The sequence below is a fragment of the Sminthopsis crassicaudata genome, chromosome 5 (assembly GCF_048593235.1).
Source record: "Sminthopsis crassicaudata isolate SCR6 chromosome 5, ASM4859323v1, whole genome shotgun sequence".
NCBI lineage: Eukaryota > Metazoa > Chordata > Mammalia > Dasyuromorphia > Dasyuridae > Sminthopsis > Sminthopsis crassicaudata.
Window position 1 is genome coordinate 248,651,014 of NC_133621.1, and position 24,308 is coordinate 248,675,321.

Here is a 24,308-nt window from a genome sequence, read left to right on the forward strand (position 1 = left end):
GAATTAACATCAAATATCATGATCAAAAATGCACAGGGAAAACAAGACTCAATCAAATGGTAAATAGAAAAGAACAAGTATCCAAAGACATGGATTTTTCCAAAGGGAATAACTGGAAGATTTCTCTGCAATTCACTCTTTCTGCTAAATAGGATTCCTCTTAAGAATCCTTTGATCCAGCATTAAATATAAAGAAGATAATGCATAGTACAAAAAAAGTTCCTTTGAAGCAAATACGAGAGAATTGATATCAACAATAATATCCCAAACTGCAAAAGTAACAAAGGGAAAATTAGACTCAACAGAATGGGAAATAGAGAAAAATAAGTAAGAAAAGGAATTGATGTTTGGACAGGACTGGGACACTGATTCATTGTTGGTGGAGTTGTGAAAGAATTCAACCATTCTGGATAGCAATCTGGCATTATGCCCCAAAAGTTATCAAAATAAGCATACCCTTTGACCTAGCAGTGTTACTACTGCACTTATATCCCAAGGAAATAATAAAGCAGGGTAAGGGACCTTTATGTGCCAAAATGTTTTTGGCAGCCCTTTTTATAGTGTCTAGAAACTGGAAAATGAATGGATGTCCATCAATTGGAGAATAGTTGGGTTAATCATGGTATATGAATGTTATGGAATATTATTGTTCTATAAGAAATGACCAACAGGAGGAATACAGAGAGGCTTGGAGAGACTTACATCAACTGATGCTGAGTTAAATGAGCAGAACTAGGAGATCATTATACACTTCAATAATGATACTGTGTGAGGATGTATTCTGATGGAAGTGGATATCTTCAACGTAAAGAAGATCTAATTCAATTCCATTTGATCAATGATGGACAGAATCAGCTACACACAGAAAAGGAACACTGGGAAATGAGTGTAAACTGTGAGCATTTAATATCCGTTTTTTGTTGTTGTTGTTGTTTTTATTCCCAGATCATTTTTACCTTCTGAATACAATTCTTCCTTTGCAAGAACAACAAAATTCGGTTCTGCACATATATATTGTACCTAGGATATAGTATAAGATATTTAATATGTATGGGAATAGCTGCCATCTAGTTGAGGGAAGGAGTGGAGGGAAGGAGGGGAAATATTCAGAACAGAAGTGAGTATAATGGATAATGTTGTAAAAAAAAATTAACTATGCATATGTACTGTCAAGAATGTTATAATTATAAAATTAATTTTTAAAAAATATGGAAAACAAGGTAGAAAAGAGGTTTTTTTCCAGAAAGAAGACCCAGAAAAGATTCTAGAAAATAGTTTTCTGGATTGAGATTTTATTATAGTATCGAAAAACGAATGTTTTCTGGATTGAAGTTTCAGAAAACAATATGGAAAAGGTTGATGCTCCAGAAAAGAATGTAGAAAAGAGGTTTTTTTCTAGAGAGAGGATTTACAAAAAAATCTAGAAAAGAATGTTTTCTGGATTGAGGGTCTAGAATAGGATCTAGAAAAAGAGTTGTTTTTAGAGAGAGCATCCAGAAAAGGATCTAGGAAAGATAGAGGATCCTGAAAAAAATCTAGAAGTGATTGTTTTATGGATTGAGCCTCTGGAAAAGAGTTGTTTCTAGAGAGAGGATCCAGAACAGATTCTAGGAAAAAAATGTTTTCTAAATTGTTGTACTAGAAAAGAATCTAGAAAAGACTTGGTTGTAGAGAGAGGATCCAGAAAAGAATTAGAAAAGAATATATTCTAGATTGAGTCTCTAGAATAGAAAAGACTTTTTTCTAGAGAGAGGATCCATACAAGATTCTAGAAAAAATGGTTTCCAGACTGAGGTTCTAGAAAAGAATCTAGAAAAGACTGGATTCTAGAGAGAAGATCTAGAAAAAGAATCTAGAAAAATGTTTTCTAGAATGAGGCTCTAGACAAGAATCTTCAAAAACATTTTTTCAAGAGATATGATCCATAAAAGAATCTAGAAAAGAAAGTTTTCTATATTCAGGCTCTAGAAAAGAATTTAGAAAAGACTCATTTCTAAAGATAGAATCAAGAAAACAATCTAGAAAGACTTTTTCTGGAGTGCAGCTATAGAAAAAGATCTAGAAAAGGTTGAAGCTCCAGGAAAGACGTGAGCAAAGAATGTTTTCTTGCTTGAAAATCCAGAAAAGGGTCTGAAAAGATAGAAGTTCCAGAAAATAATCTAGATGATTGCGGCTCCATAAAATGATCTAGAAAAGAGTTTTTTCTAGAAAGAAAAAGCTGAAAAGAAGCTAGAAAAAAATTTTCTGAATTGAGGCTCTAGAAAAGATTCTAGCAAAGTTGTTTTTAAAGAGAGGATCCAGAAAAGAAATCTAGAATATTTTTTTTTAGATTGAGATTGTAGAAAAGAAACTATAGAAAGGTTGTTTATAGAATTGAAATCCAGAAAAGAATTAGAAAAGTTTTTGTAACCAGAAAATAATCCAGAAAACAGAGAGGTTTTTTTTTTTTTTTTTTTTTTTTTTTTTTTTTTTTTTTTTTTACTGAGGCTCTAGAAAAGATTGAGGCTTCAAAAATAATCTAAAAAGGTTTGGAGGTCTAGAAATAAATCTAGAAAAATATGTTTTCTTGATTGAGGGAATAGAAAAGAATCTAGAAAAAAAGATGTTTATAGAGAGAGAATCCAGAAAAGAATGTAGAAAAGATTGTTTTCTCCATTGTAGCTCTATTTTAGGATCTAGAAAAGAATGTTTTCTGTATTGAGCATTTAGACAACAATATGTAAATGTAGGTGCTCCAGAAAAGAATGTAGAAAAGAGGATTTTTTCTAGAGAGAGGATTCATTAAAGAATGGAGAAAAAATGTTTTGTTTTGTTTTGTTTTGTTTTTTATTTTGTTTTTTTCTTTTTTTTCTGGATTGAGGCTCTAGAATAGAATCTGGGCAAGAGTTTTTTCTAGAGAGAGTATCCATAAAAGCACCTAGGAAAGACTGAGGATCCAGAAAAAAATATGGAAGAGATTGTTTTATGGATTGAGGCTCTGGAAAAGAGTTGTTTTTGAGAGAGGATCCAAATAAGTTCCTAGAAAATATTTTTTCTACATTGATGCTGTAGAAAAGAATCTAGAAAAAAACATGTTTCTAGAGAGAGAGGTTCCAGAAAAGATTCTAGAAAAGAATGTTTTCTAGATTGATGTCCTAGAAAAGATTTATTTCTAGGGATAAAATCTAGAAAAGAAACTAGAAAAAATGTTTTCTAAAATGAGGCTCTAGAAAAGAATGTAGAAAAACATTGTTTCAAGAGAGATGATCCATAAAAGAATCTAGAAAAGAACGATTTTTAGATTGCGGCTCTAGAACAGAATCTAGAAAAGACTTCTTTATAAAGACAAAATCAAGAAAAGAAACAAGAAAAGTCTTTTGATAGATTGAGGCTATAGAAAAGGATCTAGAAAAGGTTGAAGCTCCAGGAAAGACGCTAGTAAAAAATGTTTTCTGGCTTTACAATCCAGAAAAAGATCTGAAAAGACTGAAGTTCCAGAAAATAATGTAGAAAAGATTGAGGCTCCAGAAAATGATTCAGAAAAGTTGTTTTGTTTTTTTTTTTTTCTAGAGAAACGAACGAGAAAAAAAAGCTAGAAAAAATATTTCTTCATTAGGCTCTGGAAAAGTTACTAGCAAAGCTCTTTTTCGAGAGATGATCCAGAAAAAAATCTAAAAAATTTAGAAAATATAGTGAATCCATAGAAGAATTTCAAAGAGAATGTTTTGTAGAGAGAGGATCGAGAAAAAATAATAGAACACTTTTTTTTTTAACTGAGGCTGTAAAAAAGAAACTATATAAGGGTTGTTTATAAAAAGAGATCGAGAAAAAAATTTAGAAAGATTGGGTACAGAAAATAATCTAGAAAACAGTGAGGGTTTTTTGTTTATTGAGGCTGTAGACATAATTGAGGCTCCAAAAATTATCTAGAAAGGTTTGGGGGTCTAGAAGTGAACTAGAAAAAAATGTTTCTTGATTGAGGCTCTAGAAAAGAATCAAGAAAAAGGATGTTTCAAGAGAGAGGATATAGAAAGGAATGTAGAAAAGATTGTTTTCTGAATTAAGGCTTTATTATAGGATCTAGAAAAGAAAGTTTTTTGGATTGAGGCACTGGAAAAGAACCCACAAAAAACTAGTTTCTAGAGAGATGATCCAGAAAAGAATGGAGAAAAGAATATATTCTAGAGTCAGGCTCTGGAAAAGGATCTAGAAAAGAATTGTTTCTAGGGACAGGATCTAGAAGATATTCTAAAAAAGAATATTTTCTAAACTGAGGTTCTAGAAAAGAATATAGAAAAGGCTGGTTTCTAGAAAGAAGATCTAGAAAAGAATCTATTAAATGATTACTGGAAGGAGGATGTAGAAAAAAATCTAGAAAAACATTGTTTCAAAATAGATGATCCATCAAAGAATCTAGAAAAGAACGTTTTCTAAATTGAGATTCCAGAAAATAATCTAGAAAAGATTGAGGCTTCAGAAAATGATCTAGGAAAGAGTTTTTTTCTAGAGAGACAAAGCAGAATAGAAGCTGTAAAAAAAATTCTGAATTGAGGCTCTAGAAAAGATTCTAGCAGAGTTGTTTTTAGAGAGAGGATCCAGAAAAAAAAATCTAGAAAAATTTGAGAATCCATAAAAGAATCTAGAAAAGAATGTTTTCTAGGGAGAGGATCCAGAAAAAATCTGGAATAATTTTTTTTAGATTGAGGCTGTAGAAAAGAAACTATACAAGGATAGTTTATAGAAAGCAGATGCAGAAAAGGATTTAGAAAAGGATCCAGAGGAGAAGATCCAGAAAATAATATAGAAAACAGTGAGGGGTATTTTATTGAGGCTCTAGAAAACACTGAGACTCCAAATAAAATCTAGGATGGTTTGGGGGACTACAAATGAATCTAGAAAAAAAAATGTTTTCTTGATTGAAGTTCTAGAAAAGAATCTAGAAAAAATAGATATTTCTAGAGAGAGGATGCAGAAAAAAATGTGGAAAAGATTGTTTTCTAAATTGAGGTGCTATTATAGGACCTAAAAAAGAATGTTTTCTGGATTGAGGATTTAGACAATAATATAGAAAAGAGTGATGCACCAGAAAAGAATATAGAAAGAGGGTTTTTTTTTTTCTAGAGAGAGGATTCATAAAATAATCTAGAAAAGATTGTTTTTCTGGATTGAGGCTCTAGAATAGGAACTAGAAAAGAGTTGTTTCTAGAGAGAGTATCCAAAAAAGGTTCTAGAAAATATCGAGGATCCAGAAAAAAAATCGAGAAGAGATTGTTTTATGGATTGGGGCTCTGGAAAAGGGTAGTTTCTAGAGATAAGATCCAAGAAAGACCCTAGAAAAGAATGTTTTCTAGATTGAGGGTCTAGAAAAGGACTTAGAAAAGAATTTTTTCTAGAGAGGAGATCCAGAAAAGATTCTAGAATAGATTGTTTTCTAGATTGGGGTTCTAGAATAGAAGCTAGAAAAGATTTCTTTCTAAAGCAAGAATCCAGAAAAAAAAATCTAGAAAAGACTTTTTCTGGATTACAGTTATAGAAAAGGATCAAGAAAAGGTTGAAGATCCACGAAAGATGCTAGCAAAAAATGTTTTCTGGCTTGAAAATCCAGAAAAGAATTTGAAAAGATTGAAGTTCCAGAAAATAATCTAGAAAAGAGTTTTTTCTAGAGAGACAAAGCAGAAAAGAAGCTAGAAAAAATTTTCTGAATTGAGACCCTAGAAAAGTTTCTAGCACTGTTATTTTTTAGAGAGAGGATCCAGAAAAAAAATCTAGAAAAGATTGAGAATCCATAAAAGAATCTAGAAAAGAATGCTTTCTAGAGAGAGTATCCAGAAAAATAATCTAGAAGAATTTTTTTTAATTGACGCTATAGAAAAGAAACTATACAAGAGTCGTTTATACAGAGCAGATCCAGAAAAGAATTTAGAAAAGTTTGAGGAACCAGAAAATAATCTAGAAAACACTGAGTGTTATTTTATTGTGGCGCTAGAAAAGATTGAAGCTCCAAAAATAATCTAGAAAGGTGTGGGCATCTAGAAATGAATCTACAAAAAAAAAAGTTTTCTTAAAGATGGCGGCATGGAGGCAGACAGCTGCTTGAGCTCCTCGTTTTCTCTCAGAACTTACTTCATGACAGGCCTCTGACTTAATGCTTGACCCAGAAAGAAATCCACAGATGGTCACCAAGAGAAGACATCCTTGAGAGTCGCCAGAAAAGGTCTGTGTTTGCTTGGGGAAGGGTCAATCGGACTGGGCGCAGACTGAGGGCAGACAGCCAGAGCAAGACAGGCAGCTCGCACAGCTCAGACCAGAGGGGGAGGGGTGTGATCTCTGCCGTTTCTGTGAAAGGGCTTTTGCCCCAGTGTGGATGCTCCGTCTTGGCAGCAAGCCAGGAGCAGCGGAGAGGGTGTAAACACCGGAGGTGAAGATTGAAACCCCAGAAAGCCAGCATCTCTCAGAGTCCGGCCACCCCCAACCCCCACCTGGACTGACTCGGTGCGTTCTCGGAGCGCAGACTCAGTACAGTCATTGCTGTTCTGTTAGTGGCTCTCTGCTGCCCTATCCCCAGTCTGTAGAGGAAGCCCATTAATACCATCCAGCCTCATCCCCCGCAAAACAGACCAATTGTTTCTCTTGTCAGTTTGTTTTCTTTGATTCCTACTCTGACAAAATGAACAAAAAATTCAAAAGGGCTCTAACCATTGACAGCTTCTGTGTGGAGAGGGAGCAGACTTCAAATGCTGAGGAGACTAGGAACAGACTGTCCCCAGATGTATCCCCTGGGAGGGATACAAGCTGCTCCTCAATGCAAAAGAACCTCATAGAGGAAATCAAAAAGGCTCTCACAAGAGAGCTGGAAGAGAAATGGGAAAAGGAAAGGGAAGCTTGGCAAGAGAGCCTGGAGAAGTCATCCCATGCATTCAAAGACAGAGTGGATAAAGAAATCAAATCATTGAGAAACAAGATTAGTGAGCTGGAAAAGGTAAACCACTCCAAGGAAAACAGGATTAATGAGCTGGAAAAGGTAAACAACTCCAAGGAAAACAGGATTAGTGAGCTGGAAAAAGAAATCAGCTCTCTAAAAAATAAAATGGATAAAATGGAAAAAAATTCCATAGAAGATAAAAACTCAATTGGACAATTACAAAGAGATATAAAAAAAGTGAGTGAAGAAAATACATCATTGAAAATTAGACTGGAACAAGTAGAAATGAATGACTCAAGGAGAAACCAAGAGGGAGTCAAGCAAAACCAGAGAAATGAAACAATTGAAAAGACTGTCAAGTACCTTACCAGAAAGACAACAGACCTGGAAAACAGATCCAGGAGAGACAATTTGAGAATAATCGGATTCCCTGAAAAATGGGAGAAAAAAAAGAGCTTGGACACCATTTTCGAGGAAATTATCAAAGAGAACTGCCCAGACGTTTTGGAAACAGAGGGTAAAATAGACATTGAAAAAATTCATCGATCACCTACTGAAAGGGACCCTAAAATCAAAACTCCAAGAAATATAGTGGCCAAGTTCAAGAACCATCAGACAAAGGAAAAGATATTGGAAGCTGCTAGAAAAAAACAATTCAGATATGGAGGATCCACAATAAGGATAACCCAGGATCTAGCAGCATCCACATTACAAGAACGCAGGGCCTGGAACATGATATTCCGAAAGGCTAAGGAACTTGGTATGCAGCCAAGAATAACTTACCCAGCAAGAATGAGCATCGTTTTCCAGGGAAGAAGATGGACATTTAACGAAATAAATGAATTCCATCTATTTTAGATGAAAAAACCAGACCTACATAAAAGGTTTGATCTTCAAATACAGAACTCAAGAGATTTCTAAAAAGGTAAAAAGAAATCTTGAGAACTATACTTCTGTCAAAAAAATATGTAAAGAACATATGTACAATTTGTCTTAGAAACTAGAGGTGGAAAGGAGATTATATCATAAAAAAGTGTAAAGTGGTGGTACTACATCTCATGAAGAGGCAAAGGTAACCTATTATATCTGAGAGAAAGAAAGGAGGGAGATGAACATAGCGTGTATCAATAGACATATTCGATTTATGGTGAAACTTCTTCCACTTCATTGAAAAGTGAAAGGGAAGGAGTAAGCTAAGGGGAAGGGAATACAGTAATTTCAAGGAAAAGGGGTAAAATAAGGGGAGGATCTTTAAGGTGGGGGAGGGATCCTAAAAAGGGAGGGCTGTGAAAAGCAAGTTGATTGATGCTCCAGAAAAGAATGTAGAAAAAAGGTTTTTTTCTAGAGATAGGATTTATAAAAGAATCTAAAAAAGAATGTTTTTTTCTGAATTGAGGCTCAGGGATAGAACCTAGAAAATAGTTGTTTCTGGAGAGAGGATCCAGAAAAAAAGTAGAAAGGGATATTTTCTAGATTTAGGCAATAGAAAAAAAATCTAGAAAAAAATTATTCTCTAGAGAGAGGATCCAGAAGTGATTCTAGAAAGGAATGTTTTCTACACTGAACTTCTAGAAAATAATCTAGAAAAGTCTGTTTTTTAGAGTGAAGATCGAGAAAATAATCTAGAAAAGTGTTTTCTAGACTGAGGCTGTAGAAAAGAATCTAGAAAAACATGATTTCAAGAGAGATGATGCATAAAAGAATCTAGAAAGTAACGCTTTCTAGAATGAGACTATAGAAAATAATCTAGAAAACACATTTCTAAAGATAGAATCCAGAAAAGAATCTAGAAAACTCTTTTATTAGATTGCAGCCATAGAAAAGGGTTTAGAAAAGGTTGAAGCTCCAGGAAAGACGCTAGTAAAGAATGTTTTCTTGCTTAAAAATCCAGAAAAGTATCTGAAAAGATTGAAGTTCCAGAAAATGATCAAGAAAAGATTGAGGCTTCCAAAAATTATCATGGATAGGCCAAGTGAATATAATAAAGATGACAATACTCCCCAAACTAATCTATTTATTTTGTGCTATACCAATCAGACTCCAAAGAAACTATTTTAATGACCTAGAAAAAATAACAAAATTCATATAGAAGAATAAAAGGTCGAGAATTTCAAGGGAATTAATGAAAAAAAAGTCAGATGAAGGTGGTCTAGGTGTACCTGATCTAAAGCTATATTATATAGCAGCAGTCACCAAAACTATTTGGTATTGGCTAAGAAATAGACCAGTCGATCAGTGGAACAGATTAAGTTCAAAGGACAAAAAGGGTATAACTATAGTAATTTAGTGTTTGACAAACCCAAAGATACCAACATTTGGCATAAAAATTCATTATTTGAAAAAAACTGTTGGGAAAACTGGAAATTAGTATTGCAGAAATTAGATATGGACCCACACTTAACACCATATATCAAGATAAGATTAAAATGGGCCCATGATTTAGGCATAAAGAATGAGACCATAAATAGATTAGAGGAACAGAGGATAGTCTACCTCTCAGACCTGTGGAGGAGGAAGGAATTTATGACCAGAAGAGAACTAGAGATCATTATTGATCACAAAATAGAAGAAGATTTTGATTGCATCAAACTAAAAGGTTTCTGTACAAACAAAACTAATGCAAACAAGATTAGAAGGGAAGTAACAAATTTGTTAAATATTTTTATAGCTAAAGGTTCTGATAGGTTGAAGGTCCAGGAAAGACGCTAGTAAAGACTGTTTTCTGGCTTGAAAATCCAGAAAAGGATCTGAAAAGATTGAAGTTCCAGAAAATAATCTAGAAAAGATTGAGGCTTCAGAAAATGATCTAGGAAAGAGTTTTTTTCTAGAGAGACAAAGCAGAATAGAAGCTGTAAAAACATTTCTGAATTGAGGCTCTAGAAAAGATTCTAGCAGAGTTGTTTTTAGAGAGAGGATCCAGAAAAAAAAATCTAGAAAAATTTGAGAATCCATAAAAGAATCTAGAAAATAAATATATAGAGAACTGACCCTAATTTATAAGAAATCAAACCATTCTCCAATTGATAAATGGTCAAAGGATATGAACAGAGAATTTTCAGATGATGAAATTGAAACTATATCCACTCATATGAAAGTGCGTCCCAAATCACTACTGATCAGAGAAATGCAAATTAAGACAACTCTGAGATACCACTACACAGCTCTCAGATTGGCTAAGATGACAGGAACAAATAATGATGAATGCTGGAGGGGACGTGGGAAAACTGGGAAACTAATGCATTGTTGGTGGAGTTGTGAAACAAACCGGCCATTCTGGAGAGCAATTTGGAACTATGCCCAAAAAGTTATCAAAGTGTGCATACCCTTTGATCCAACAGTGCTACTACTGGGCTTATATCCCAAAGAAATACTGAAGAGGGGAAAGGGACCTGTATGTGCCAAAATGTTTGTGGCAGCTCTTTTCGTAGTGGCTAGAAACTGGAAAATGAATGCATGTCCATCAATTGGAGAATGGTTGGGTAAATTATGGTATATGAAGGTTATGGAATATTATTGATCTGTAAGAAATGACCAGCAGAATGAATTCAGAAAGGTTTGGAGAGACTTACATGAACTGATGCTGAGTGAAATGAGCAGAACCAGAAGATCACTATACACTTCAACAACAATACTGTATGAAGATATATTCTGATGGAAGTGGATATCTTCAACATAAAGAAGATCCAACTCACTTCCAGTTGATCAATGATGGACAGAAACAGCTACACCCAAAGAAGGATCACTGGGAATTTAATGTAAAGTGTTAGCACTACTGTCTTTCTACCCAGGTTACTTATACCTTTGGAATCCAATTCTTAACGTGCAACAAGAAAATTGGATTTACACACATATATTGTATCTTGGTTATACTGTAACACATGTAAAATGTATGGGATTGCCTGTCATCTAGGGGAGGAAGTAGACGGAAGGAGGGGAAAATTTGGAAACATGAATACAAGGGATAATGTTATAAAAAAATTGCTCATGCATATGTACTGTCAAAAAATTTATAATTACAAAATTAATTTTAAAAAATTAAAAATAAAAAAATAAATTGGATGAGGGTAAGGAAAGGATCATAATTATATCTCTATATATAGAAACCTTTCAATAAATGGTTGTTGAATGAATGATTAAAAAATTAATAGGGTAAATCAAATGTCTAAATGTCACTTTAAATTCATTGATACTTTAGTAATTAAGATTTTGAATTTAAATAAATCTTCTGTTCACATTCTGGGCATACGCATCTACTCCAACATCACCTTTAGACAAAGCGGACAGCATAGAAACCATGACTGAATTTTTAAGCATCCAGACAAATTGTTTTTTTTTTTCTCTCTAAATTAATAGCATATTGTAGCATATCTCCAATTTCATTATTCCAGCCTTAGGCTGATATCCTCAGGTCAAACATCCAATGATTAAGAAATAAGTGGAATGTTATTACTGCACAGGAAACTAAATTAGTGATTATTTGAAAGTTTGGTTCCAGCCTCTCTCCTAGACTGCCCTGTTTCCATAAATATTGATGATCTCCCTTCTTCCCCAACTCCAACACACCTATCGAACTTAACATAGTTCTTACTCAAATCTCTAACTAGGAGGTTGAAAAAGAAACTCATAAAACTAAACATAGTATTAGAAAATTTTAGCAGTCTCTTTTTGGTTTGTTTCATACACTTAATTATGTGATATTATTTTGGGTATTCTCTATATGTTACATAATGTAGTTGGAAAAGGATATACTAAAGTGTATTATTAATAGACAATAAATGGTTAAATTGTAACCATCATATGTACTTTTATATAGTAAAAATTTGATTTCAAATTAGGAAAAATGGAGGGGAAGGACAAGTTATGCTCATTTTAGCATAAGAGACTAGTCTGTTTCAAGTTTATTATTATAGACAATAATAAAAATGGCTTGTGGTATGATGTTTGAGGCTTTATAAAAGATTTTCCTTACAATTTCTTCATGAAAGAGGAAATTAAAAGTTTATTTGTCCTTATTTTACTGATAACAGGATCAGTAAAATGGAGCTAAAAGGAATTGTAGAGTTGCTGCAGATCAAATCTCTCATTTTACCACCTAGTAAACTGAGATTTGGAAAAGTTACCAGTTACCTGAGGTCACATAGGAAATAAATGCTGACATGGTTGGAATTTAAATCCAGAAATTTGAATTCTAAATCTAGCACTCACATCGTTTGAGTAAATTGTTCACTGCCAAACTAGCACAGTCAGTCAACAAGCATTTATTAAATGACTGCTACATATCAAGCACTGTGCAAAAGGTAAAGGAAATTAATTCCCAATTTAATAGGGAAGACAATAGACAAACAACTATGCACAAACAAGATGTATACACGATAAATAGGAATTAGTGAAAAAGACATAATAGGAGAATCACTGACTACAGCCAGAGCATCTGGTACTTAATTCCCTATGGAACCCTGGACAAGTTACAACCAACTTGGACCTCAGTTTCCTCATCTGTAAAATAAGGAGTCAGCTTCTGCAGTTCCTTCCAGTTTTGAGTCTCTGATCCTAAAACTGAATAGCAACTACCAGAGTCATGAATTTTCATATATGTATCTCAAATTGCCCTTCAATGTGAATTGACTATATTGCTATGGTTTAAAACAAAGTAATCATTTGTATTAAAAGTCTAAAATTAAGTAAAACTTACAAGTTCAAGTTAAATGAGTGTAGAAGTTGGGGCTGAGTTATAGGTGTGTTTTTAGTAAAAGAAAATATATCACAAAATACTTTAAAATAAATTTACCTTTGTAATTTTGTTCTCTAACACTAGCTTTGTTCTCTAACATGTATACTTGTGTACACACGTACATATACATACACAAACCTCTGCAATATGGCTTCTATCTCTACCACCACTCTATGGAAAGAGTTCTCTACAAGGTTACAAATTATTTCCTTATTGCTAAAACCATTTTTTAATCCTCCTCAATGACATTGGAAGGTATCATACTATGGACACCCTTTTTCAACTTGATACACATCTGCTCCCTTGATCTTACTCTTTTAGGATCTTCCTACTTCTCTGACTATTCCTCTATCTTTTCCTTTCTCCTCACTTCCCACTTAAACATGGGTATTTCCCCACTATCCTGTTCATGTACCTTTTCTCTTATCTCTGTACTCTCTTCCCTTTAGTCATTTCATCCATGCCTATCAATCCAATTATTAACTCTAAGCAGATAGCTTCCAAATCTATATCTCCATATCTATATCTTTCTATATCTCTATTCCTATATTCACAATCACCAGAATATTTTGTTGGTATTTCAGACTCAATTTATCTAGACCTATATTCACCATCTTCCTCCTTAAACTTTCCTTTCACAACTTACCTAATTAATCCTAATTAGGAATTATTTTTGACTTTTCCCTTTATCTTATCCCATACATTTAATCAATTGATAAATTGCCAAGACACCATCCTCCTTCCCACTTGAACTGCAACTGCCTTAGTTCAGATTCTCACATATTTTCACTTGTCAGTAGCCTCTTAACTGATTTTCTTGTCTTTGGCTCACCCCCTCCCATCATTAACATTGCTGTATCTTCTCTATTCATTGTTAAAAATCATATAATTTGACTTGAAAACGTTTTGTTTCACCCCCCCTTACCTATTTAATTAAGTATGAATAGGACCTGATCCTGGTATGGAGGCCCCAATAAGCTAGCTTGAATTTATCCAAGGTTACTACTCTTCTTATTTTCTAAGCCCCCATTCTCATCCTGTTATCTTCCAACTCTGCGCCTTTGATCATTCTGTTTTCTAAATCTGAAAAATTATCTTCCATTTTCTATCTCCATTTATTGATGTCCTCTTCTTTTAAAGCTTGACTCAGATTACTTACTTTATAGAGCTGTTCATGGACATCTTCCAATTCTAGGTAGAAGAAGTCTCCACCTGCCTGAATTTCTCAAATCATTTTGCCTAAACTTCTTTATACTTACCTGTCTCTTCCTTCAAAGTTATTTAGAATATATATTCTCTTCACTTCCCAAACTCTCCTTCCCTTATTACTTTTTAAGTCTTTGAAAATAGAGCCTTAAATATCTTATATATACATTACAAAGAGGTAAAAATTAGGCTTGGAACAAAACAATCTCTTAACAATTAGAGCTAAAAGGCCCCCTAAGTTTCAATAATAGACAAGCAAAGAATCAGAATGCATATATACCCATACATGAACTCTGGGAGTTCTCATCTCAACATCTACTCACACAGGGGAGTTTAGTCCCTCAGGAGCACGTCTCAAGATTTTAAAAGTATCCTTGAAGGATTGGGGTATATTTCCAATATCAGTTTCCTCTTTCTTCATCTTTCTTATATCATTGATTAATTTAGTGATTAGTGCCCTGGTATGCTTTAATCAATTAACATTAATTAAGTTTTTGCAAAATAATTTGTATTGAAAAGGCATAGCAAGAACTAAAGTATAAACAATTCTTTCAAATACCAATGAGTCACCACCTCAGTATATGGGAAATATAACTCAAACTTTTCAAATTGTCTTGCAAATACAGCAAAACCAATGGGGGAAAAAAAAAAAAAAAAACTGATGTCTTACTGAAGCAGACCACAGAATTCTTGATGTTAATCTATTGCTGGACTGGGTCAAACAGGTCCCTCCTCCAGGCCTCAATGGTGTAGAGTTTTCAAACTCTGGCATGGACACCAGTTCCCAAACGTCCAGTCTCAAAATTTGCCAAGTCTCAGCTATCTCCAATATTTCTTCAGGCAAAAAAAAATAGCCTTACACAACAGATAGAAATACCAGCAAAGCCATGTGTTCATCATTCCATTTTAATCATGGAAAAGGTATATTTTGGTCCTCTTCTTCCCCAGATTTTACAAAAGTTATTGCTCCCTTACACAAATGTAACTAAGAAGTTAACAGCTGAGTGGGAATCTTTTTTACACATATCCAATTTCATCCTAGAAACTAATCAAAAAGGACCTTCAATGAATGGATCCAATACATGCTCCAAAATATTCAATGAGAGATTGTATCAAGCCTTGATACAATCCAAGCACTCTGCATAGGCTCATAAAGATTGTTTTCTCATGGGCCAATCACAGAAATATGAGAAATAACATTCAACAGCCATTCAATATGAAGGAAATTTGTCTATTTCCTCAAGTAACTTAAAGTGTAAGTAATATGATTTATGTGTATAAAGAGTTATTAGCTCGTCCCCCAAAGTAAACCAGAACAGAATTTTAACCACACTCCTTCTTACAATCAGAGAACCAGAGAGAATATTTGATGGATATGTGTTAAAGAGTTCTAAAGCAGACCTATCTAATTTAAACTTATTAATGCTCTGTGCAAATACAACCCAACCCTGAGTAAATTCAAAGAGAGAAACAGGGAGAGGGACAGAAAAGAAGAAACATACTTCCTGTTCCAATAAACCATGCTCTAAACAAACAGTCCAAAACCCAATTTATGTGGTTTTATTAGCAACAAAATGTTCTGGTTGGAGTAAGAGTAGTCGGTAGTGTTTTGTTCATGTTTTTAAGGACTGTTTTTGTATATGCTTCAGTTTTGCAGTCATTCATACTAAATTTCTGTGAAATTCGAACTTTGAAAGTGTTAAATGGAGAATGTCCTGTATTCATAGGGGATAAAATTCTTCAGTAACTCAGCTTGAAATAATTCTAGAATATGACTTCAAATTCAAAAGAGTAGCATGACACAATGACACTGCCCTTCAATTTAGAATCATAAGATTTGGGTTCACTTTTGATTCTGGTCCCTATTAGATGAGGGACCTGAGGTAAGTTCACTTTCCTTCAGAAATTCAGTTTCTTCATTTATAAAACAGGGAACAGACTAGATGGCTTCTAACAGCTCTTCCAGCACTAAATATTTTATATTTTGAGGAATTTTATACACATACTTTTCCCCATACTTTTTGAGAATTTTATACACAATCATCAGAATTCAACCAAGCCTCCTGAGGTGGTTTATTATCTCACTCTAGGGCATTATACTGCTGTAAATTTATATATAGTACTTGCAATTCTCCAAAATATTTCTATACAAGTTATATCCTATATCTCTTGTTATGATGCATGTGAAAAAAATCACACGAAGTTGATCAGAGAGATATTTTCTCTTCTTCTCCTCTATCCTTGACTATCCTTGATGAAGACATGGACCCAAAGTGATTAACTCATGCAAGACTATACTGCAAGGCACTATCAAGAGCTGGGAATGGAACCCATATCTCTAAATTATTCCCAGTCTAATTCTCTTTCTGCTCTTACATGCTATTTGCACCAATGTTGTCTCATCACATTAAGCAAATTATTTCAGGATGTTGAGATCCTTGATTGTTACCCAGAGTCCATGGAGAAGGACTACTGAGCATTTTAGACTAAGAAACATGTGTGGCTATTGCCAGAGAAGAGAGAGATATATATTTTGAAGAGAAATAAACTGCTTGCCTCCAAAAAATTATACTATGGCTCCAGGGATACCATCAGGCAAGATATATTTTTACTAAGATTCAAGAGGAGAAGAGAGAAGTAGTTTTTTTGCTTGCTGAGGACTACCAATTTTTTTTTTAATCTGATAATCACAATAGAGAGGTCCATTGTCTTCCTTGGGAAGAATCAAAAATATGAAATAGAAACTTCTAAGACTTATCAGAATAGATGATTAGTCTCTGTTTCTAATGATTTAGAAGGACATAAATTATACTTACACAAAGAATTTAGGATCCATTACTAAAGATTAGGACATTTGAGTCAGTCAGTGGAAGACTTTAGGCACACAAGGGGTGTTTTCATCACATTGCCCATCAGAAATAAGGACTTTAGAAAAGAAAAATAGATATGCAACGTGAATATCTGATTTAAGAAAAATATGCATCTCATAATGCAGCCCAAATTCAAGTTAGATTTTTGGCTGACATATTTCACTATTGGTATATATTAAGCTAATGTTTTCAGTCAACTAAATTTCCACAATTTTTTTTTCAGATTTCCTGCTGTCTAGCCATGCCTTCATCATCTTATACTTGTGAAGCTGACATTTTTATTCAAATGTAAGACTTAATATTTTTTCCTGTTAAGCTTAATCTTAATATTATACATTGGGGTATTGGAGTACTGGGGAGTTGTTGCTAATTTTTTTTTGATTTATCATTTTTAAAAATTGATTCTTTTTGAATCTAAATACTGCAACCCAACATTAGCTGCTAGGAATATTGGCCTTTTGCTAGCTAGGGTCTAGCTAACAAAAATGATATCATGCCACTATTAATTGACCATTATATATCCTGGGAAGTTCCAATGTACTCAGTAACTGATTTTGTCATCTTCATTTTAGTAATGAATGCAAGGCTTCTCTGCTCAAAATCAGTTCAGCAAACAAGCTAATCCAGGTATTTAGATTAGCAAATTTTCCTAATTACATTATGGAAGATAAAGCCATAGGGATCATGGTACAGGCCATCTGCTGATTGATTCTTCCTAAGGCCCCCATTCCACTTGGTCCATGTATAATCTTTTCAGCACCAATAACCATATAACTAGACATAAAGGCAGAGACCTTGAGTTCTGTACTTTCCTCAATCAAGGTACATATACTACTGTACTTCTCTGACATTGCTGTGATTGTGGAACTGAAGGACCAAGGAACTATATGCGTGCATGTCTGTGAATAATCAACTGACTGAGTTGTGATTCTTGAGTGCTTATGTTCCTTCTTGGTATTTCACCCATTATCTCCTCAAAGTGACCCTTTCAAACTTTATGTCATCCACAAATTTGATGAGCATGCCATCTATACCTTTAACTAAATCATTGAGAGATAATGTGTTTATTAAGCATTTACCATGTGACAGTTTCTGGGAATACAAATTTAACTTAAATTAAAAAAAAAAAAAAACACTCTCCCAACTCTCCAGAATGTTACAGATGAATAAGGGAAAATAACATGTAAAGAGGTACTATTGTATGGAGAGGCAAAGTCAAGGGTGGAGCCAAGAGATAGGTGAGCATATTAAGACCTGGACCAGTCAAGAAATAGTGGTCTTAGGAATTTGGCAATGGGGAAGACTGATGAGTCAGAAACATCTTCATGATGAGAGATTGGTATGAATATAGAATAGACTGGATAGTCAGGAAAGAGTCAGAAAAAGGGTGATCAGGTTGAAGAGATGATAAATAAAACTAGACAAACTAGATACCCTGAAGCAGTCTACTGAAGCCCTTCCTTTAAGTGAAGTTGAACCATTTATGACTAGTCTTAGTAGAAGTCATTTAACCAATTTTGAATCAATTTATTTATATTGACATCTAACCCAAAGTTTCTTAAACTGTGGATCATATAATTGAATGTTGGGGTCATGATAAGTTTGGCAACAGTCAAATATTTCATCAAGATTTAATTCTTTGTGTTTAAAAAAAAAAGTAAAGTGCATCATCTCATTAGTATGCAAATTTTATTTTGTCTTTAATAAATGGTAAAATTATATATATATATATATATACACACTAAAGAATTGTTTTTAAATAGATTTGTTTGTGATTTATTGTCCACAAATGTATAATTTGCATACCTATTTTATATTCTTATGTACCTGGAGTTGTGTAAAAATTTCTTGGGTGAAAAGGGATTGTGAATAGAAAAAACTTAAGACCTGCTCTAGTCCTTATCTCTACATCTTGTCTATATTACAGGCAGGAAGATCTTGAATTAGCCATCCTGGAGACATCTAATATACATTGACTCTTCCTCAAATACCTACCCTACTCACTTCCCATGACTTACTCCTCCACCCCATCTCAGCTACACACAAAGACTCTTGCGCTTTTCATTATCCACAAATGCATCACCTTCATGTTCCAAAGCCCTGAGATATCTTTATCTGACTATAATTTATTGGCTTTCTACCCTTGCTTTGCTTTCCCTTACCAAACCCAACCCTTTATCCACACCATACCATATCCAATCCCTTAACCCTTTCATTTTATCCTAGGCTATCTCCCCTGCACTAACTTTTCTTTCCCCCAACTCTACATCTTGGTGATCAGCTCAAATATTATTATAATATCAATTACACTTTGTCTCACTTTTGGATGACTCCCATCTTCTATCTGCCATCTTCGTTCTTGAGTATGTTACCAAATGCCAGGGGAGAAAAATCACACAGTTCTGTGTCAATTTTAATTTGTTATATAACCTTAACTGGATCCTCACTGCCACTAGGTTATTCTGCTACACATCAGTTCACTATGCTACTCTTCACAGTAGTTCTTCCAAACCGTTTTTTTCCTTCCTCAAAGTATAATAGTTTCCCTTCCTGACAATCTCTCAACTGAAGAGCTTGTCTCAGAACAATTGAGACCATTCACCATGAGTTCCTTCCTCTCCCATTTTCCTTTTTTGTATCACTCCTCTTTCTTCTTCACTTTTTCCTTATATGAAGAAGTGGCTCTGCTTCTTACTAAGACCCACCTGCTTCTAGCAATCCCATTCCATTCTATCTCCAAATCCAATTTTTATTAACACTCATTTTTAACCTCTCTAAAGCCTTTCACACTATTGATCACCCTCTTCTCCTCTTCTTTCTTTTTTTTTTCCTTTTTTTAGGTCCTTTTTTAGGACCTCCTTCTTTCCTGGTTTTTCTCTTACCTCTCAGACCATTCTTTCTCAGTTTTCTTTGGTAGATTCTAATCCAGGTCATGACCTCTAACCAAAGGTGTCCCTCAGACTCCTCTTCTCTTGTTTTTCTATACTACTTCACCTGATTATCAGCTCCCATGGATTTAATTATCATCACTATGCTGATGTTCCTCAAATCTTTATATTATTTTCCATAAATCTCTGCAGACTACCAATCTTGAATCTCTAATGGCCTTTCAGACATCTCAAAATGGATGTTCAGAAGACAACTCAAATTCAACATGTCCAAAAGTGAACTCATTCTCTTACCTCTAAACCAGACCCCTGCCCTAACTCCCCTATTTTTGTTAAGAGCAATTTCTGTGAAGAGCTCCCATGTCCTCAGATTTGTAACACGAGTATATTCCTCCATATTATGTATTTCTCACCCTTCATATCCAATCTATTGCTAAGGCCTGTCAATTTCAATTCTCAATATCTCTCAAATTTTTCTCTCCTTTGATATTACTATCACCATTGTGTAGGTTAGACTGTAGTGATAATCTGCTAGTGGGTCTATTTTTCTCAAGTTTCTTCCTGTAGCCAATTAGCATTGATCCAGCTACCAAAGTACTTTTCTTAAAGTACATGTCTCCTTCCATTCACCTTCCCATTCAAGCAATTTCAGTGACTCTTTAATACTTACTGGAAAAAATACAAAACCCTCTGTCATTGAAAATATTTTAAAACCAGCTTTCCCACCCTTCAAACCAACCTTTCTAATTTTCTCACAGGTTAGACACCCCCACATACTTTTGACCCACTGGCATTGATCTCTTTGATGCTTCACAAACAAGCTATTCCATCTCTTGGCTCTGAGCATTTTCTTGGAGATACTTAGAACACTCTCTCTCTTCATCTCTGCCTACTGACTTCCCTGGCTTCCTCCAAGTATCAACTAAAATTTCATTTACAGGAAACTTTTTTTAATCCCTCTCAATTCCAGAGCCTTCCCTCTCATATTCATTTCCTATTTCTTCTGTACGTAGCTTGTTTTTACATATTTGTCTTCTTCTTTAGATTGTGAACCCTTGAGGACAAGAATTGTCTTTAACCTTCTTGTGTATCCTCCATGTTTAGCATAGTGCCTGGCATGGCAGAGGCACTTAATAAAGATTTATAAACTGACTCTCATCTCAAACTCAATATATCTAAAATAGAATTATTTTCCCACAAACCCACCCCTCTTCTCAATTTCCCTATTAGCCAAGATTCAGGGCCACAACCTGATATCATCCTTCATTCCTTTCACCACATATATCCTGTATTTGTCAAATCTTGTCATTCCTAGCTTCATTGAATCTCTCATATACATCCCCTCCCTTTCTACTCACACAGCCAACATCTTATTTCAGACTTATAGTATTATTTGCATAGACTAGAGCAATAACTAATCTCTTAATTAGGTTTCCTGCCTCATGACTGTCTGATCCATCCTCTCTTCACAAATGACAAAGTGATTTTCCAAAAACAAAGGTCTGACTATGTTATTCCACTATTCAATAAACTGCAATGGCTTTCCATTACCTCTAGCAGCTAACATAAACTCTCCTGTTGATATGTAAAGCTCTTCACCACCTGACCCCAATCTATCTTTACAACCATGTTACACATTACTTTCCATACTACAGTCCAGCCAAACTGTTCTCCCTATTTTTCCTCACACATCTTAGTGCCTTTGTCCTCATTCTACATCCTTATTTTCTCATATTTCTCCCTAAGAATCCTTTGGTTCCTTTACAATTCAGTTCAGTTCATCCAAAACTTTCTATATGACATTGTTCCTGATTTCAAATAAAGTAACTAAGGGTCAAATGGATGGAGCATTGGACATAGAGCAAGACCTAAGTTCAAATCCAGATTTAGACACTAGTGGTAAGACCATAAGTTTTCTCATCTATAAAATGAAGATAATAGTTTCTAATTCCTAAGTCTCAAGTATGTAAAGAGATATGATTAATATTTCCTGATTGACATCTAAGTCTTGCCCACTAACCATGGTTGCCCCTCAAGACTCTGTCATGACTCTTTCCCAGCCCATTTTGTTTTTCTTTTTCTAGCAGAATGGTACTTCTCTTATTTTATGCAACTGAGGACAGACCACAAGATGGTCAAAGAAAAGATGTTTTCAGTCAGCACAATACATTATTATTATCCTTACCTTTTTTCTACATCACAACGTTTTCATTCAGGGTTTTGGATGCCATTCCCTTGCTCTCTTGTGCAGAGCCCATCGATATCTCACTCTTTGCTCAGCCAAAGTGGTTGCAGTTGAATGATAAGGCATTTCATTTCTGTGGGAGTTGACAATCCCACCTGCACCACACACACACAGTTGTTTCTATGAAAGGAAAATTGGAATTGAATAAACCCAGTGCTCCCGAATGGTGGCAAGGCCAAATCTCATTTACACACTCTGTCAACACAGTTTCTTTCCATTCTTGGGTGGATTTTTAGTTATTCATATGATAGGTTCATAGCCATCCATCTGCTCATACTCAAAATCTTTGCAGCTTAGTAAAACTTCCAAGTGTATTCCCTATGGAAGGATGAAAGCCCAGTAGAAACTCTGTGTCCCAATCAGACATAGACTGTTTTCATGAAAGTTGGTATTTCAATGAATATTTAAGAGAGGAGGTAGGATCAGTGTAGACAATTATTCCATTCCTTTAAAGTTATAAGAAGACACTAATTCCAGTTACCTTTGAATCAATCAGTTGAAAGTGTGATCTAAGTGTGAACAGGGTTTGTTAAGTCAATTTGAATTGGTTTATGGAATTGGCCACAAGCAACAAGTCCTTTCTAAAACAGCTAACCAGTTTTTGTTTTGAAGTTTGTTTTGTTCATGGTAAATTAAAGATTTTTTAGCTAAAGCCTTTGAAAAGGAATCATTGGAGTGGAGAGGTCTATGCCATAGGTCTCAGCTTCCTCTGCCCTTGTCTAGAAAAGAACTATGCACTTTAGAAGACCAAGGAATTACAATTTTTCCAAATTAGCATTGCATCAAAATTCCTGGAGGAATCACATTCTGTAAGGTCTGTATTGCAATCCTAAGATAAATTAGGAAAGGCAGGTTCAAGATTCCACAAAAATTCCAACCAAAAAACTGAATTCAGCATACCTAAGTAAAACATGTTGATAATTGAGCAAAAGGACTTCTCAGATTTGTGAGCCATATCTTTACCACATGTGTTCTAAGCTCAAGACCACTCTCCTTTTGACTTTATACATATTTGTGGAAAAGACTTTGGAATGGTTACTGATCTGCTATAATACCTTAGTAAGTGACCTTTACAAAAATCTAACTAATTAGCTGATATCCATATATCAATGATTTATGGGAGCCATTAGGAGCTCATGAACTAAAATAACATTAAAAATAGATATGCCTAATTTTTCAGGGCTATTCCTAAAACTATGAGGGGATATTTGGCAATCTGATCTCTGGAAATAAGACCTGACAGTGTGGATGGAAATTTTTTTATTAAACCTTTTTAATTTTCAAAACATATATATGGATAATTTTTCAACATTAACCCTTGCAAAATCTTGTGTTCCAATTCCCCTCTCTTCCCCCTCCCCTCCCCTTATTTGAAAGTAATTCAATATATGTTACACATGGTAAAAATACATGTTAAATCCAATATATGCATACATATTTATATAATTATCTTGATATGTCATTGGATCTGACCTTGATCATCTCATAGTTGAAAAAAGCAACGTCCATCAGAATTGATCATTATATAATATTGTTCTGTTCATTTCACTTAGCATTAGTTCATGTAAATCCCTCCAGGCCTCTCTGAAATTATCCTGCTGATAGTTTCTTATATAACAATAATATTCCATAATATTCATATAGCATAATTTATTCATTCTCCAACTGATGGGTATCGACTCATTTTCCCATTTCTTGACACTACAAAAAAGGACTTCCACAAACATTTTTGCACATCTGGGTTCCTTGCCTTCCTTTAAGATATCTTTGGTATATAAGCCCAGTAAAAACACTGCTGGATCAGAGTATACACATTTTGATAGCCCTTAGGGGATGGTGTGAATGGAAATTTGAGGGAATAGCTTTGGAGCTTATATGTACAAAAAGCATATACTATTTTTACTGTAAAATAGAATGTATCTTCCTATGAAAATAAATTATAATCTAGATAAAAATGGAAATTTTATTTGTTGGCACTGAAGTTTTTAATTCTTTATATAATGTTATATTGCCTATAATATTGAGAGGGTTTAGGAAGTAGTCATTGGCAAATTAAAAAAAAATATATGTCTCTACCCAATGAGTACCCAAGATGCATGGGTCTTCTTTAAGTTTTCTTGATATGAGAATATCAGCGAAGCATGTGGTTTTTCCAGTCATCCTTTACTATTGCAATATGAGCAACTTTACTTATTTTTTCACTTACACATTTATTTGATAACATCATTCATACTACATCTTTTGTGTAAGTCCTGTCCTATAATGAATCATAGCCTGGTAACATCAAGGAGATCAAAATTGATGTTTGAGTGAATCTTATCTTTGTTGTTGCTGCTTGTACTGTTTTGAAGAGGACCATGGCATCAAGAAAATAATGCTATGACATACAAGTATATTAAATTAAAGTATGACAGGCTTATGCAAGGTCACCAGTCTCACTTTATCCAGAGCCAATATAGAACAGGAT

General features: G+C 34.3%; 1 long non-coding RNA gene across 1 annotated transcript in view; it reads right to left on the bottom strand.

Annotated features, from left to right (window-relative positions):
* LOC141542932 (uncharacterized) overlaps positions 1-21,912 on the bottom strand; it is a 510,604-nt gene extending 488,692 nt beyond the window's left edge. Inside the window, exons 1-2 of the long non-coding RNA XR_012482277.1 lie at positions 21,782-21,912; positions 16,655-16,763 (exon numbers count right to left, since the gene is read on the bottom strand). This is a non-coding gene — a long non-coding RNA (uncharacterized LOC141542932). The remainder of the gene's footprint in view (positions 1-16,654; positions 16,764-21,781) is intronic.
* Positions 21,913-24,308: the final 2,396 nt, after the last annotated feature.